The 18514-nt window shown below is 43.5% G+C and overlaps 1 long non-coding RNA gene across 1 annotated transcript; it reads right to left on the minus strand.

Moving 5' to 3' along the window:
* Nucleotides 1-2933: 2933 nt before the first annotated feature.
* LOC119471512 lies at nt 2934-16482 on the minus strand. The gene is made up of 3 exons (XR_005200585.1): nt 16303-16482; nt 16002-16136; nt 2934-3211 (listed from the first exon to the last, which is right to left on the minus strand). It is a non-coding gene; the product is annotated as an uncharacterized LOC119471512 (long non-coding RNA).
* Between the last annotated feature and the right edge of the window lie 2032 nt (nt 16483-18514).

An 18514-nucleotide genomic window follows, 5' to 3' on the forward strand; every position in this document is an offset into this window, starting at 1 on the left:
ACTAAAAATGCAAAAAAAATTAGCCAGGCATGGCATGGTGGCAAGCACCTGTAATTCCAGCTACTCAGGAGGCTGAGGCAGGAGAATTGCTTGAAACCAGAAGGCAGAGGTTGCAGTGAGCCGAGATCGCACCATTGCACTCCAGCTTGGGTGACAGAGTGAGATTCCGTCTTAAAAAGAAAAGAAAGGAGACAAAAATTATGCTCATTGAGCTGGTTGTGTGATTTCAAAGAAAGCATCCTTAAAAAATTAGAGAAGCAAATAAAGGTTTATGTGCAAATATATCTATTGCAGTGCTACTTATAATATTGAAGGAGAAAAAGAAGGTTAGCCCAATTGTTACAAAAAGAAAATGCTAGGAGTACCATGGTTAATCATAGTGAAACATTATGAAGAGTCTAAAATGATATTTTCAAAGCAGCATTAATAACAAAGAGAAATTCTCATTGTATAGTCAATAACAAGACAAACTATAGGATATAAAGTTCTATTTATGATATTAACTCAATTATGTAAATATACCAATGGTACCAAAGGAGAAGAAAGGGAAGAAGATGAATAAAGGAAATGTAACCAAAAATGTTAATCGAGGCTGTTCTAGGTTGTAAAATGAGAGGTTATTTTGTTTTGTAATTTTTGCTTTTCTATGTTTTCCAGCATTTCTGCAATGACTATGAATGATTTCTGTAATCAGAAAAAATAAAGTTAAAAAAACAAACAACCTCAAAAATTAGGATCAAAAAAAAAATCAAAGAAGATATTTTTTGATCACTGCTGATTCAGGCTGGCCTCCTCTTCCCTTCACACACTCCAGCCTGCGTCTTGAAAACTGATGTTTATTCAGAACGGCAATCCAGAAGCCCTGGGAGATCCTCAGTCACTGAGAAAATATTCTGCTGAGGCAGGAACGTGCAACACCACATCTTGCAAAGATTTTCATCAATAAGACTTGAAACCAAAAGACTTCTTGGTCACCCCTCATTTAACCAAAATATCATGTTAACAAAAATGGAACATGAACAGAGAATTCTGATCAAGTGAGTTTCTACTGCATAAGTGGTTGTTTAATTATCTTCTGCTCTGGCTGACTCATAACTCTGCCTTAAAAAAAATAGCATGGAAAACTAAGACCCAATTACACAACTCTGTTCTGGAACATCCTCCTCCATGCTCTTCTGCGGCAAAGGCAATTTTGTGTTCACCACATTTTTTTTCCTCCCAGGCACATAGACTACATTTCCCAGTTTCCTTGCAGTAGGGGCAGCCACGTGACGAGTGCCGGCCAAAGGAGGGTGATCAGAAGCGATACACAACACTTCCAGGCCTGGCTTATAAACCCTCCCAGTGCTACCAGTTCTCTCCTCTTTTAGTTCCTCCACCTGCCGGATATACTCAGAGAATTCAGTATAGGACTCCAAAGGCCTAAGGGGGAGGCATTAGAAGGAAGAAGCCTGAATCTCTGAATGACGGCATGGAGCAGAGTGAATATACTGACACATACACAGACACACACACACACACACACACATATACAGAGAGAGAGAGAGAGGGAGGGAGAACAAAAAGGCCCTTTGGAGACTATGTCTTGAATAAGAAATAAATAATTATGGTGTTATATCCTTGAAGTTAGGGGTGGGGGTTGTTTGTTAGCTTAGCAGTTAGCTTACCCTGACCAATATATCACCTTGCTACAGACCCACTTGGTGCATTATTCTTCGTAAGATGATGGCAGAGAGATATTTTAGATTAAGCAGAAGATTTAGAGATCATCAGGTTTCAATTTAAACCCCAGTTTCACCACTTCTTAGCTCTAGGATCTGGAGCAAGTTATCTATATCTCCATCTTTCTAAAGCTCAGTTATTTTTCCTGAATATGTAGTATAAAAACAATAACCATCCCATGGTGTTGCCACACCATTTAGATTAATTTATGTATTATGATTAAGTGCTCAGCACAGTGCCTGACAAGGGTGCACAGTCAACGAGTGGGGGCTTGTCTTTCTTATGTGAGCAAGATCCATCACAGCAACTGCTTTTCTCAAAGAAAAATTAAACTTCACAATCCAAAAGCAAAGGTGATAGGTCCCTGAAGTCAACCTTTCAGAAACTATTTCTTCATCTAGACACTGCCTACAATTCCCCAATCCCTAGAACTATGCTCATCATTTCATTCACACATCCTAAACTGAAATGTGTCTAAAAAGCCAAAAGTAGGCACATCAAATAGAAGAAGTGTTAGCCAAGGACCCTAAATGACCTTTGCGGTGTTTGAGTGTGGCTGATGCCAGTCCTGTATCCACAGAGTGGAAATCATCGGGGATTAAGGTTGCAAAACAAAAAGGCTTTATTCATTTATTCAGTCAAAAACATGTATAGCTCATGAGCAGGCCACCAGGCATCACGGTGGGTTCTGGGATTGTAGCAGTGGCAGGAGCTCATGGTCCAGATGTCAAGATGCAGAGGTAAAGAGACGAGTAAGACAATAAGTGAAACAGCAGTGAGATTAAGGTCTGTATCTCACTTGGTTAGTCATTCAGCAATTACAGAGCCTGGTAAAGTGCTAGGCTCTCTTCCAGGTACTGAGGGTACATCAGCAATCAACACAGGAAAAAAAATCACTGCCCTTATGAGGTTTACATTCCAGATCATATGCAGATAATTTGGCAAATAACTAAAATCGGTTTTGTGGAATGGGGGATTGTCATTTTAGGTTATTTGGGGAAGGGGGTGACATGTAAGCAGAAGCCTGAAGGAGGTTGAGGAAGGTGCCATGTTGTTTCCCAAGGGAAGACCATGCCAAGCAGAGGGAACAGGCAGGACCAAGGCATCACAAAGGATGCCCCACTGGTAAGCTCAAAGAACAAATAGCAAGAAGGCCAGTGTGGCCAGATGGGAGTGAGCACCCCAACAGTGGTTATTCAGTATTGCCCATCACGGCACACTTGGCGGAGCCCCTAGGATGTGCCTGCTTCTCGTCTCCAACAACTGCAACAGCCTCCAACAAGAGGACACAGGCATGGAAAGGCAGGAGATAGAGGAGTGCGATAAGAGTGGATATGACATAGCGGAAAGACAAGCATTCTCATGTTTGCTACCATGATGACATGTGCTATCTTTCCTTTCTTATCCAGTGATAAAGAGATTGCAGCCCTGAAGGTCAGCAGTGGGGAGGGATCGAAGCTCTTGCAATGTAAGTCGTTGCTCATGGGATCTGGCAGGATAAAACAAAGAGATCACCACTTGACGATGCGAATGAGTGAGTGTTAAGGGGACCCAGAGGAGGGGAAGTTCCCAACAGCAACCTCCGGAGGATTTTCCCACCTTTAACACCACCCCTCCAATGACACACATCCTAGGAGAGAGGGCGGGCTAGGGATTCGTTGGTTGTTTCTATTTTACTTCAAAGCCAAAAAGCTTCTAGGGAGTGTAATCTGGTCCTTTCCGTTATTTCACTGTTTCATAGGTCCTCACGTCCTAGGCAGGAGTCCAGCCTCAGCTGAGGAGCAGCTTTATTCCAGACAAGCACAGTAGGTCCCTCAGGAGTCTGGAAGCTTCAAATCCCAGCCTCCTTCACTTCACACACCCAGTTTTTCATACAAATTTCTCACTGTTCAAAGATGGTCAAGTATGAGCTTTTAAATAAGATTTTTTTTGACACATTGACTTTATTCATTTTTTGAGTAGGTAAAACATATCTTTATTATGCAAAAACCCAAAAGTTATCCAGTAAAATCTCCCTGCTAAGCTGTTCCCCAGCCACCCAATCCCCTTGATGGACCCAATCAATGTCTTCAGTTTCATGTGTCTATCCTTGGTCCAAAAGGGATCGTGTTGCTATAGTTCCATTTCCTCTCCCAACCCTTTCATCCAAAGGACCACACTTTGCCTTTTATGCTTAACTTGAAATCATTACAAAGTCTCTTCATTCTTATTTTATGGCTGCATAGTATTCCATTGTGCGGGTGAACCATGATTTATTTAACCAGCCCCCACTGATGAGTGTTCGGATTTGTGCCAGTGTTCTGCCAGTACACACAATGCAGTAATGAATAGCCTTGTGTGCATAGCATTGTGTCCAGGTTTGAATATATCTGGAAGATGGCTTCCTGGAAGTGGAGTTTCTTTGTAAAAAAAAAGTGTGTGCCCTTGTGATTTTGACAGATGCTGTCAATATGCCTTCTTAGAGGTTGTTCTTGTTACCCTCTCACCAACGATGTATCAGAGTGCCTCTTTCTCTACACACCCTCACCCATACAGTTTTCAAACTTTTTCATCCTTATAAATCTAATTGGAGAGAGATGGAATTTATTTAGTTTGTTTTTTTAATTATTTGGTTTATTCAATGATGAGGGAGATTTTCTCCTTGGAGTAGATCAGGGCCCTGCAGATCCACACTCTGCCATTTGCCACTAAGCTCAGGACACGGGAGGCTGATGTCTGTGGATGATTGCATCGCTTGGGCTCCATGTCTCTGGCTTCTCGTTGGGCTTGGCCTGTGGGAGGGATGAAGAGGAAAGCAGAGGCAGGGAGGAGGAGAGACATCACTCCAGCCTCCCTGTGTTCTGCCCAGTGCTGTAGTCAAGGAACGCCGGGCTCTGCCCATGGGCACAGAACCTCCATGGAGCCCCCTCTTCAATGGCCAACATTCTCAATAGGCTCCACAGCATCACCATCTGTCCTTGTCCCTTTAGGCTCAGGCGTGGTGGTACCTTCCTACCAGTGCTTCTGCATCCCTTGGTGGAGACTTTAGCCCTGTTCCCACCTCACTACATCATGTCATCACCAAACGTTTCAAACAAGCCCTCTGAATGTGCCATCTGTTTTCTGCAAATATTCTGATGGATACAAAAATCTTTCCAAAAAGTTTAAAATGGCAATCTTTGGGGGAGTTTGGTGCCAGGAATCAACTTAAAAATTGCACATCTAAGAAGAAAAAAACCCAAGGGGAAAAGGAGCCTACAGAGCTTTCCAATTGGTTTCCTGAAATCAAAGGCCATATTCCTTTCCATTGGCCACCTGCTCTCCCAGTAGAAGTGCCAGTCTGAATTTTTCTTCTAGGGGGAGTATAAACTATTCATGGTTGCCCACCATCTCTACTTTTCCTATTAAGTCAGCATGTCTCTGCCCAGCACCAGGTACTATGACCATTCAACAGGAGCCCCACCCTTATCCTCCATCCCACCATACTTGGGAGTGATGTGTGTCCATGTCAGGTCATGTTAACCACTGCCACCTACATCAAAAACCTCCAATGGCTCTGGGGTTCTACTAAAATCGAGTTTAAACTCTAACCAACAAGGTCACGTGCAAGATAATGCCACAGTCACTTACTGAACGTCTACTGTGTACTGGGATCTAAGGAAACAAAGATAGGTAAGGAACTTTACTTCGTTTGAGGTGTGTAGAGTCTGGGGTTATGTGGGAGACAATAATGTGATAATTCATGTGAGCATCCATAAATTGAAAGTGAATAGAAACGTAAAAAAAAAAAAGACAACTTTATCTCATGGGCATAGAGAATAGAATGATTAATAGATACCAGAGACAGGGAAGGTGGGTGGGCAATGAAGAGAAGTTGATTAATGAGTACAAATACATACTTAGCTAGAAGAAGTAAGTTCTAATGGTTGATAGAAGACTCAGGTGACTATGCTTATCAACAATATTTTGTATATTTTAAAGTAACAGGAAGAAAGGACTTGAAATGATACCAACACATAGAAATGATAAATGCTCATGGTGGTGGATACCCCAAATACCTTGTAATGATACCTTCATCATCATACAGTCTGTGCTTATAATAAACATTCACATGCACCCCATATGTATATATTATGTATCAATAAAAGAAAAAAAAAGCTCAATGGACCTACGCAAGGTACAGATAATTAGTGACTCTGAATTAGAGAATCCCATAAATAGAACCAAAAAATATTCAAAGATATAATAGCATAGAATTTCCTTATAACAAAGAAAGAACTAAATCTGTAGGTCACAAAGGTACACTATATTCTAGGAAATACTGATAGAGAATGATGGACACTGAGATATTTCCTGGTCAAATTCTTAGACTTCAAGTGGCAAGAAGTATTTCTTCAGGCCCCTGGGGAACCACATCAGGGCATTGGCAATACAGAAGTCATTCCAAGGAGGATCTTTTGCAGCCAGAAGGTAACTGGGGAATGTCTACAGAGCTTCGAGAAAAAGAATATGTGACCCAAGCAAATTATATCCATGTAAGTTGTCATGCAATTATAAAAGCATAGCAACGTGTTTTCAAACATAAAACATATTATGAAATATAGCACCCCTGTTCTTTTTGAAAACTAAAAATACAAAACCTGTTCAATGATGAAATATAGCCAATCAAGAAGAAAATGGTAAAGAATTAGTACAATATTCAATACCAACAGTGGAACCATGTCTGTGGAGTTCTCATGAAGAGGAAGAATTTTATACCCAGCCAAGTGGTATTTCAATTATAAAAGCCAGAGTCAACCTCAAGCATGCATGCACTCAAGGCAAACAACCAATAATCCTGTCTTGATAAAGACAGTGTGCTTGGCTAAATCTAGGTATGTTCTTCCTCATCCTCTTATAGCTTATAGTACTTCCTTTATAGCCCTCCTGGATTTAATCCTTATATATAGAAATTTTCAGATCTTATAGCCCCTCTTTCAAGGACCCTTGTCTTGCCCAGAACAAATGTGGAACCCTTTTCTCCCAATGTGGGAGTTCCTCTTTCTTGGAGTCTCCCATGGGTACCAATATTCCTAATGAGCTTTTCTTTCTGCACAACAGAGCATGTCTCCACACTGCTATGAAGCACTTGAAGGGGGCTTAGCTCAACCAGAGAACTAAATTTCCACCCTGAGACTCAGTAGAAGATAAACAGTGACCCTAGTCCCAGCAGCCCTTGGAGAAGATACACTCTCATCTGCAGCATCCCCGCATCCCTGCCCTGACATTGCTGCTGCTGTGGGGCCCATGGGAGCCCCGGAGTTTACTGTGACACTGATAAAAGATTTTATTGCTTTTTCCAGCTTTGGGGGCTCTCCATGTGTCAAGAATACATGTCAGAGTGGCCAGTGCACAAGCTTGGGGACTTTTGTGCCATATCCCATCACAGGAGGTCCTATAGGAGTATAGAGCCCAACAGATGCATAGTCTTCGGATTTACCTGCTTTCTCCCTCCTCTCCTCCTCAATGGGATAAACCACCTCTGAGTTGCAGTGTCGACCAGCTTTCTTCCTAGTTCCCACTCAGAAAGTTCTGCTGTCTTTAGCAGGCTTGGGAAAGAGGAAGCAATCAGAGACATTGGTGGGTATCACTCATTTGTTTATTTGAGTCTTAAGCTCAAAAAGTCAGATCCAATCTTCGGAAGCTTATCTTTATGGTTTCTATTTTACTGAATCTTATTTTCCTAATTCCTTGTGATTCCACATTCACTATTAGCCATAATGGGTTCTTTATTGGTTTACCCCTAACAATATGTTAATTGATAGCTCTTATGGCTTTAAAACCCAAGTCTTCCAACACTGAGAAGCCCAAACAATCAAGCCAGTACTAATAAGGCTGGGATATGGGAAGAATTTGTGGGATTCTCAACTTGGCAGAGAAGAGGGGTGTGCGCCTCAGGCAGCCATGCTCCAACACAAAGCCCCTCGGCTTGTTGACAAAGGCACGTTGCTCAAGCCACTGGTGGTAGGTGGAGAAAGCAGAAGGGCAACCCCTGCCCAAAGCTCACAGCTGCCTTGAAAAGCCCCTTCCTGACAGATAATGCTGCAGGGACTCCCAGAATCAGCTTGCTGCCGGCACCCTGAAGACGCACAACGCCAGGGCAACACCATGTTCTGCTATTTGTAAACCAAGCAGGAGCCTAGAAAACATCCCGCGCACAAGGAAAACATTGATTTGAAGAGGCTTGGAGTGGGCTCGAGCCTCCACAAGCACGGAAGGGCCTTCTTCAACTGACACAATAAATTAGTTCAAAGCCGATGACAGCCCGGAAGATTACCCACCGCCCCACAAAGGAAGGAACTCTCTGGTCCCCTTCGCAAAAACATAGATAAAAAATTGTGTTCTTCTCCTCTAATGAGGCAAGCTCAGATATAAGTCAATAGAGCAATTCATTAACAAATCTAATGAAATCCCCCGGGTTGCCAACGAGATGGCAATGAAAATCTCCTTGGGCGGAGAGTCCATATGTTGAGGGTCAGCTTGCTGAGTGGTTTCTTCTGGTCTATTCACTGCCCACATATGGCAGTTAAGGTCACTGTTATCAGACACTTTCTCTGTACACAAAACAGAATTTCCATATGGCTCATGGAAATGGCCCGGCCGGCTCCTGGGCAGCTTCCCACGGCTCTCTCTTTGTGCGGCGCTGGTTAGAAGTGTAAAAAAGGGTATGAGGGGTTACCTCGGCACTCAATCGCTCTCCCTGCATTGTGCGTCAGTCCAATTTAGGGAAAATCTGCATCAGTTTTTCCCCTGTCTTTCAGACACAAACGCTCATGTCAGTCTATTAGAACGTGATGGAAGTACTGATCGCAGCCTCCACATTTAAATCCTTTTGAAACCGCAGTGACCTGCTGAAGAGGGTTCTGAGGGGAAGGGACCGTCTCCAGGCTCTTTCAAATCCACATAAATAAAGGCCTTTCCTGGCTTAAAGTGGCCCCTCAGATTGAGCCCCACAGAGCCCCTCAAAAAAGCCCAACACGATTGTCATGGATATTACACGACAGTAACAAGAACAGGCCAGGAAAGACAAGGCTTCTCGCCACACAAAACTGGACAGGGCTTTCTTCACGATTGGGGCCTCGGATTGTTGACAGCCCAGTAAATAGGCTGTTTAACCCTTTGAAAGTGAATAAAGAGGGTGTAGACAAGTGCTTTCTGATGGAGTTTGTGCCTGTAATGGGCGAGAGGCTACACACACTCAACTCGGGGGCAGGAGGAGGACGGGGGAGGCTGCATTCTTACACCCCCACGGTCAGAAGCCTCCACAGAATTTCTTATGAAATTGACAGAATCAGCCAAAGGGTCAGGGAGATCAGATCTGGTCGTGCAGGGGACAGGGACTTTTGGGACAATGGCAGCGAGGCCTTTAATAGTCAGCCTCCTGGGGCCCCCATGGCTTGTCAACGTCTGGTGCTCAGGAAAGCTTGGAGAGAGGTCTCAGAGGCCCTTGTTCCCCCGTACCTTCATGATTTCACTTCCCATCCTCCTGAGTCAAGGGTGGTAACGATAACATCAATAATAATAAAAGTTGACATGCAGAGTTCTGACTGCAACAGACGCCTGGCTAAGACTTGTGTGGACCTTATCTCAGCTGTCATAACCATGCTGTAAGGTTGAAATGATTGACCCCATTTTACTGATGAAGAAACTGAGGTGCAGCGTGGTTAAGTCCCTTGCAAGTGATTCACAACCAGTGATTGGTGATATGGGGCTTCAAGCTACCTTACTTCCTCCCCTCTGCTACCTTGTGTCCAGGCCTGGTCTTCCCATTGTCTCGAAATGGAAAAGTCCCTGTTCAATTGTAGCATTGTTTTAATAAATCCAAGAATGTGGTTCTCTCTGTCTCTGTCTCTCTCTCTCTCTCTCTCTCTATCTATCTCTATCTCAATCTGACTCTAGGTGAAAATATTTTTCTCTTGACTTAAGAAGCCAAAATAAACAAGGGAATGAAAACTGCCTCCCAGAAATGTAAAATTATGCATATTGCCTTCAATTTCATAAGCTGTTTAGGTTACCATTGAAACGACTACTCCCCCGTGACCCACAATTCCTAAGGTTTGGCAGCCATGGCGTTTCCATAAATCCAAATACTACTGTTTCTAACCTCTGACTGTACTTTAATGAGGAAGGGCCCTTTTAATTCATTTAACCCATTTTAATTGTCTTTGCAGGGACAGAAGCTTTCTCTGGCCGGCTGTGCAGGCAGGGGAAGCTGATGGCAGAGCCATGCCGCCGTTCACCAAGGCCTCTCATGAAAATGCATGCCTGGCTTTGGCACCCCTCGGTAATTGTAATACTTCTTCCTTACTGTTTATGTCAGAGAGTCATTACTGGGAGAGGCTGACACATCTGACATGTGCGGCATCGACACGCATTAGGTGGTCCTTAGATAATTTTTAGACAAAGTTTAGTCAGTGTGGCAGGGGCCCAGCCCCGTTCTAAGCAGCAAAAGTAAAAGGAAACCTGCCTTGTCACGTCAGTTCCTTGCACATTATAATGAGCCCCATTTTTGTGGGTCCCTTTTGCCCCACTTTAGGACTGCCCTTGGGGTCCAGGGCCAAGTGAAAAACCATGTATGCACTCTCCCTCTTGTGCCTGGAGGGTGGTTTTTCTGTTGTTAGCTATAAGACCTCCGGCATGACACTGAACCGTCGACTTATAGTATCTCCTTTCACATTCATATCAAACTTAGGAAGCATGTTTTGTTATTATTTAACAGAGAGAAAAGTCTGAAACCCAGAGAGGTTAAGCAACTTAACCAGGATTAAACAGCTCACAGGTCCAAATTCAAACTGTGGTAGGCCTTCCACCACACTGCCTTGCTTAGTCCAGAGCCTGGCACAGGCAGAAATCAGCATGTACTTATTCACATTTCGGTGGGAGGCTAAGGTTCAAGTTCACAGATATTCTAGCAGTGGTCTTATCCCATTCAGTGGACTTGGACTCACTAGTCCTTCTCTTCCTCATCTCTTTTCATCTCTGTTGCCCCTACAGTTGCTTCTGACAGCTTGGGCTTTCATTTAAAGCAAGATCAATCTATGTTAAAAAATATCTCATAATTGCTTGTGTTTTACTATGGAGAAATAAATGAGCATTTTCCATCTCTGACTGCAAGAGGAAGCAAATCAATGACTGGCAAAAGAAAAGGAGCATTTTTTTAATAACCCACACTTTAGATACGTGATCTCTAAGTTATTACAAATTATAAGGTTAAGACCTCTTAGAGGAATCCTAGCTGCTTAAAAATTTAAAACTCCAGGGTAAAGGAGCAAAGTACTAATGAGCTTCAGGCTACTAAATAGCAGATCTAGGGGAGAAGCCCTGTTTCATGTGAGAGCCTGTGGCTGCATACCAGCCAGTCTGTGAGATGTTGTGGAAGAAACACACTGGGTGGAGGCAGCAGGTGTGGGATGGGGGGGTGCAAGGAGAGACGAAAAAGGCAGCGTTGGTGGCTTAGAACATTCTGGTTGAGACTGGCTGGTTCTCTGATTGAGAACTGTCAAACGTGAGATTTCTCCGAATGTTTCATTATGTCAACGCGGCATTAGGTTTCCCTAGCACATCCCTTCAGCCTCTGAAGAGAAGAAAGAAAGCATTTTATGAACTGCAGTGCCTTCACACCAGGGTTGGAGTGTGTGTGTGTGTGTGTGTGTGTGTGTGTGTGTGTGTGTGTGTAAACCTTTCATGAGGAATTGGGATTAAAATCTCTAAGAAAATATAGCAGGCAGAAGCGACATGCAGTATTTATTTTCCCAATGGAAATGTAAACAGTGGCTGGAGAAGATGAAAATATTTAGAGAACAAACTGACCCAACCCAATTAAATGCTCCAAGAAATGCCTGCCTCACAAAGAAGGGTGAGAGCTGGTGGGTTTCACTGCATCTGTAATGGCTGGTGTCACTCATGCCTGAGTGCTCCTAGAACCCCTCTGGTAAATGTCCCTTCAGCCCATCACCAAAGTGTAGCATCTGAGGGACCCCAGGGCTCCCAGGGGCCAGTACGGACCTCATAAAGTTCAGACCCGAGTTAGGAGGTCTTACTGGAATGTGAGATGACAATTCTCAGGTTATTTCTGTTTCCTGACTTTTGTAGGCTGGAACCACTTTCTCGTGGGTCCAGTCTTTCATTCTCAGCTTCGCTCTAACACCCGGGATTGGGGAACAGCCCACAGTGACACCCTCACTTAGTTTCCCTCTGTGATGGTCAATGTCCCAAATGGGGCTGCCAAGACTTCCCCTAATGACTTCATTTTAATGAATGATGCTAAAACGAGCTGTTTGAAGGGAGCTCCTGTTTGCTTAACACACACCTCCCACTACCCGGCCAGCTTAGGTCTGAATTCTGCATTGAAAATTAAATTATGCTTGGGATAATATTGTCTGGAGCTCACAGTTGCTGACATGGATATTGACAAAGACTTAGCTAGTATTTCAATAAGAAAACAAAACACAGGAAAAGGTGCCAGAGTTTCCAGGAGGATCATTAAGAAGCCGCCTTGGAGGCCAGAGGCTGGCAGTGACTGCATCACAGTTCGTCATCCAACTTAAACTTCTTTTGACATCTAGTTATGTCGAAATGTGACTGATCACCTAGGGGTTGGAGCTCCTGAGAGGGAAAAGTTCACTGACAGGCGCAGTGCACAAGCAGCTCTTAAATGAGAATCAAGAGAAAGTAGCATCCGGGTTTCTTGACAGTCTGCAGCTGCTGCCTGCCCCGTCTAACTAAGGCAGGCCTGTTCTGGCGAGGAGTTCTATTAGCATCTGCACACTTCTGTCTCATTACCACACATCTGCCCACCTTTATTCTGGCGACGCTGCCTCTCATCTGACAGCTCAGGCATTGTCAGGGACTGGATATTAGGGAGCAAGGTACAGCGGGCGCACCGTCTCTGCTTTTATTTTCTAAAGACTGGTGTACGGTTTGACAGTACCCTGCCGCGGAGGTAAAGGAGATAATTAACATATTGGGCAGTTCCTAAACAAAGCTGAGATGCGGATTCTGGGTGAAACCGCCACGGTGTGAGCGAGGTTGTTTGTGGGACTGGGAGATCAAAAACTGTTATAGACCTCAGCTCTTTGCCCAGTCCCATGGCTGACGGCCTCGTACCAAAAAATGAGCTTCACTTCTCAACATTTCAACATTTTTTTAAAAGGCAGACTTTGATTTGAACAATGTAACCATCAGTATGTTGGCTTTGGGATTTTTCTGCAGAAACGTAGCATCCCAGCCCTTTCTGAGGCTCCCAAAGGCACTCCATGGTAATAGAGGAGAGACTGGAAGACCCAACTTGCCCTCAATTTCCTCCTATCGTTAAAACAATAGGTGAGTGCGGCTCTATTTATGCAAAACATCAGTCTCCCGTTGCTACCTTGAAACCAGAAATCTAGCAACACATCTGCCCCAAGAACCTGTGAGGGTAATTCTGAACCTGCCAGAATGTCAGATAGGAGAGTTTAGGAGTTCTTTGCTCATTTCCAGGGGCCAAAAGAACTGCCTCTCACCCTTGCCTGCTGGGCTCTGCTCTGGAGAAGAGGAAGGCCCCTCTGTGTTCAAATATAAGCCTGGATTCTGAAAGGGCTTTGAGCATTCCTGAGTTGAGTTCTAGATGAAGACTGATGTCCCTGGCACGGGTATGACACAGGATACAACTATGATCCCTCTGAAGGCAGGGAAACCCAGCCCCTTGCTTCCCAGGATCCTTCTTTACCTTCTAACACAGAGGAAACAATAGAATTTGGCAGAGAGGATAAAAGGTGCTCACTGGGACTCAAACCCCAAGGGACCCCAAAGAGAACCTAAAATGGCATCCCCGATGAGCCCACCAGGTTGCGAAGCTGGTGTGTGCAGCTGCATTTAGAGCCATTTAGGGAACTCCTGGCTTCCCTCCCGGCACTCCATGGCTTTCATCCCTCTGATATTTCTTTGTTCTCCTGCTCGCTGAGGGTTTGTATGGGTTAATGGAAAAATTACTGCTATTTTGCAACAATGCAATCAAAGTCAGTTCAGCAAACCCTGATAAAGTGAGAATAGCTTATTCACATGGAGCTGGCAGGCCTGAACTCACAATTGCAAAGTTTGAATACAAAATAAGATATTCCCCCTTTTTTTAAAAAAAAAAAAAAAGACAGAATCCGTTGTCATTCATGCTAAAAAGGCATTACAGACTGTCGACACTGTACAGGAAAATAGGAGATGTTGACCTTTTTATTATAGACTTTTCTCTACTGTTGCCCTTCTTTCAACTGCACACTGCTCCCCCCAGATCCCCCGCCCCTCTGTGCACTCACACACACTCTCTTCAGCTGTATGTTATCTCAAATAATTACCCTCGCTTCTGGCTGTCCCTGGTGACTTCTGCTGCTAAAAAAGCTACTCATTGTCGGAGACTGAAGAGGGATTTCAAACCTGCTTCTTGTGGCCGGGCAACGGCTCTTAATTAACCACTCAGGTATTGTGGAAGCTCCCAGCCCAGCTCACTTCCATATGGCTGGGACATGTCCGCAGTGATAATCATGGAAGGAAATATTGTATCAAAAAAGAGCTCACACAACCGAAAGCTTGTGCAAATTATTTTTAATGATTCTTCTCTGGTGAGTCGGCTTATTTGTTATTTCAAGCAGAGAGAGGAATGCATTTGTCCTTGACCTAGATCCCTCCAGCTCACGCCCCTGGTGCCCCCCCAACCCCAAACGTGATCCAGAGGACTGTCATAAAGAGTATGCCCCAGGTAGTGAAGCCCCTCCAGACGCCCTAGAAAGCTTTCCTTGCTATGATTTTCATAAGCTTTTGTTTCAATTGGGTGCCTCACTCTTAAACACACACACACGCGCACACACAGATTTGACCAAATTTCCAGCAAGCAAGTGATTTTAAATAACTCGAGGAGTGCGCTGTTTGGCAGTGCCTCACATCTTCGTGCTTCTGTATTTCTTACTTTAAATAATTGGGAAGGGGGTGGAGGGGAGGTGGTGAAGTTTATAAATCTAATTAAAAATGAAGTTGCATTTACATTTTTAAACCCACCCACCTGCCAGCATACTGTGTCACTAGACATTATGTACGATTTTACTTTGCGGCAGAAACCATTACATTTAAAAATTCATTACAGCAAGGTTATTTAGACACATGATGGATGCAGCTTTAATCCTGCCATATATTATTATGGTTAAAATGTAAATGATGAAAAATATTTTGTGCTTATCAGCATTTATGTGGAAATGTGTTTTACAGTGATATATGGTGTTATATTTCTATTATTGTGATGAAAAGAAAGCAATACAAAAAGATGAAGTGTTTATTAAAACATGGTTACTTGTGATAACATATTCCTGTTGTACATGACTTTAAACATATTCACTGAGGGCATTTGTCCAAAACAACTGTGAAATGTGTTTGCTGTGAGAATCAGGCTAAGTTTTTTTTTCTGATTACAGCTCTTTTTAATAGGCTAATATTAATTCAAAATCATGTTGAATGCTGAGAAGTTGGCAGCCCTGTTTCCTTTCTGACGTGGTTAAAAATGTGTGTGTGTGTGTGTGTGTGTGTGTGTAAACACAGTGTGTGGCTATGAACAGAAGCCTTGCGTGTTTGTTTTGTACAATAATCAAGAGGAAAGCAGGCCACCCAATTGAATGATATTTCCAAAGTGATGTCATCAAGGACACCATAAAATCCTATTAGAGTTGTAATTAACATAATGGAAAAGTCATATCAAACTTGACTTTCCAATCAGGTGAGTAGAAAAATAATGAAAAGCCCAGGTTAAGTACATTCATGGTTCCACCAGGGCACAGGAATATTTTAGATACACCCATGGAAGAGCTGATGTGCCAGCCACACTGCAAATCTCAGAGACTGCCTTATGGGGAGGTGACCTCCTAATTCTCCTTCTGCCAACTTCACTCACAATGTGGTTCCTGCCTCCCCCACTCCCCTCTCCTTTTTTTTTTTTTTTTTTTTGCCAGCCCAGACCAATAGTACATCTAACTACAAAATGAAATAGAATGCAAGAAGAAAAACAAACCCTCATCAGCAACCAAAAGAAAAAAAAGAGGAAGAGAAAATTACTAACCCTATTTATTGAAAAGAAACAAAACACAAAGGCCTTTCTGCATTCTCTGCTGTAGCTCTCATCATTTAGGATGAGATGCTTAATATCTCCTCCAACTGTCCTTTCCCCTGTAACTTTCAGAATCACAGTGTTGTAATCATATTTATCCAGGTACCCAAGAAGCATCTCTGTTAAGGTGGGTCTCTGTTACCTGATTCACTGTATCAGTTATAACTCTTTCTCCAGCCTCCAGTTGATGACAGATCTTGTAATAGATTTGCAATTGACCAGACTTGAAAGTCAGTTCCAACTTTCCCCCTTTTTCCTTCATTGTCCCAAATGTCTCCTGGGGTGGGAGCAACACAGGCTTAATGCAAATTTTCATCGAATTCTCCACCCCAACCCCACCCCCAAGCACCCCGCCGGCTTCTTTTTCTCCTTCTAACATCTGCTTGTAGGAGGATGTTGTTGTGTACATTAGCGCATTAAAGTTGAGCACCCTTCGGGGCTACCTTTGGCACAGGAAACAAGGAAACGGGGAGCCAACGATAATACAGGCCTCGGCATTTCCGATCTCAGCACTCTCCCCAGCTCTGCTTCTCGGCGGCCTGAGTTGTTATCCTTAGGAAGTCCAAGGTGGTGAAGAGGGAAAGCTTATCTGGCTCCCATCCTAGTTATAAAGCATGCGGCTCCTCCCTGTACACCTTGGGAACATTGTCACAGAGGGGTCACATCCGCTCAGATTTGAGCCAGTGACCGAATGCGGGCCTGTGACCTACACTGTCCTTCCCTCCCTTTGTTTGTGGCATAAAATCAACTCAGCTGATTCCTCCAAAGCACGGGTGCCAGGATTTGTGAGAATTCAGAGCCTCGGCACGTTCTCCAAGGCGTAGTCTTTTTTCTGGCCTTTCTCTTCCTCTTTATTTGTTTTAATTCTTATTTTAAAGAATCACACACACAAACATTCTCAAGAAAATGGGCTCTTAAAAAACAGCTCACCCAAACCACACCCCTTCAGTCCATTTTCCTGGGTAAAGAATTTCCCAAAGCCAGGATCCAAGGAGCTGTGGACCGATTGACCCGAGGTTGCCCTATTAAATGTATTTATTTCTTCGAGCTGAAGAATATTTGCTGAAAGCTGGATTATCACTTGGTAGACCACCAGCAGCTGTTGAAAACCAGGGCATAAAACCTTGTTTATGTCTTTAATGGCCCACTTAATGATGGAGCAAGTATGTTATTCATAATAAAATGCCAAGGAATAATCTTAATACCCCAATGCATGGTGCTAGTGAATTAAGAAACATCTGCTATGTCACAAAAGAACATTTTATTTGGGGTCTACATTAAAAACATGATTCCATGGAGTTCCACTGATTTATATTGTACACAACAAATTATGATGTCTTGAAGTAATTATACTTTACAATTAAACCTACAAGGGCCACTCTCGGAAAAGCAAAAAAAACTGCGGTATTCATCATTCTAGATCATTTAAGCGCATACGGTGGCCTTGCCATAATCTATTTCACCAAAGCAATGTTTCAGAATCTCTCTTGGCATCTGTACCTCTCTAGGAAGACATCCAAACTGCACGGTGTTCCTGAAATTACCACTGCAGAATAAAATGGCTATTTGGATTCACAAGGAAAAATGTAAAAATAATTCTTTTCAGTCTCTTGACTGTGACTCGAGAGCTTATATTAATGTTACTTGAGCGAAGAAGATTCAGAATTTGGGCTTAGTTGTGGATGAAGAAGATGACTTCACCCTCAAAGGCTTAATTTGTGTGTTGGGGTTAGGGGGAGCGTTCCCCCCAGAAAGAGAGATTTGGGGAGACTGGGACAGAGAAGTCCTAGAAGTGTCCCTGGATGGGAGTAGGTGCTGAAGGGACCGGGTGTGGCCAGCTCAATCTCAGCCCCCCTCCCCTCTACTCCAGATGGCGTCCGTCTCTGACACACCCGCTATCACACCAGGAAGCCATGTGTCACCACCTCCATGCCCAACACCCCTCAAGATTGCAGGGACGTGTCTATTGCTTCCTGGAGCTGGATGCTTAGAAAGGTCCTCTTGCTCCACAAGAGAAAAGACAAGTTATTTTAAAAGCTGGCTGCAGGGCAAGCTGGTTGTTCAAGGGCAGGGCTCTTGACCCTGTGCTTTGGGGAATGATGAGGAGAAAGAAAAGAATAGCTGTACCCGACTCCACTCCCAGGGATTCCAGTTTCATTGGCCTGAGGTACTCCCCCACAACACCAGCTCGCACCGGTATTTTTTTAAAAAGCTCCTACATGATTCTCATATGTAGCCACTGTCAAAAACCACTGTTTTAAAGAGATTGGATTTTTTTTTTCTTTTTAAAGGTAGGTGACACTTTTGCAGGGCAAACACTTTGACAAGCCTTTTTGATTGTAAAAAGTAAGGCTGCCTGCTGTTGGAATATCTGATAGTGAGGTCCCTGTGAAAAACTGTATGGTGTTTCCTTAAACAAAAAACTAAAAATAGAATTAGCATGCGATCCAGCAATTCCACTTCTAGATATATACCCCAAAGAACTGAAAGCAGAGTCCTAAAGGGATGTTTATATGCCTATGTTCATAGCAGTATGGCTCATAACAGTCAAGAGGTGGAAGCCACCCCGTGATCCTCAACAGATGAAAGGACAAAACGTGGTACCAACACGTAGCGGGATACTACTCTGCCTTGAAAATGAAGGAAATTCCCATG

The sequence above is a fragment of the Cebus imitator genome, unplaced genomic scaffold (assembly GCF_001604975.1).
Source record: "Cebus imitator isolate Cc_AM_T3 unplaced genomic scaffold, Cebus_imitator-1.0 Scaffold63, whole genome shotgun sequence".
Lineage (NCBI taxonomy): Eukaryota > Metazoa > Chordata > Mammalia > Primates > Cebidae > Cebus > Cebus imitator.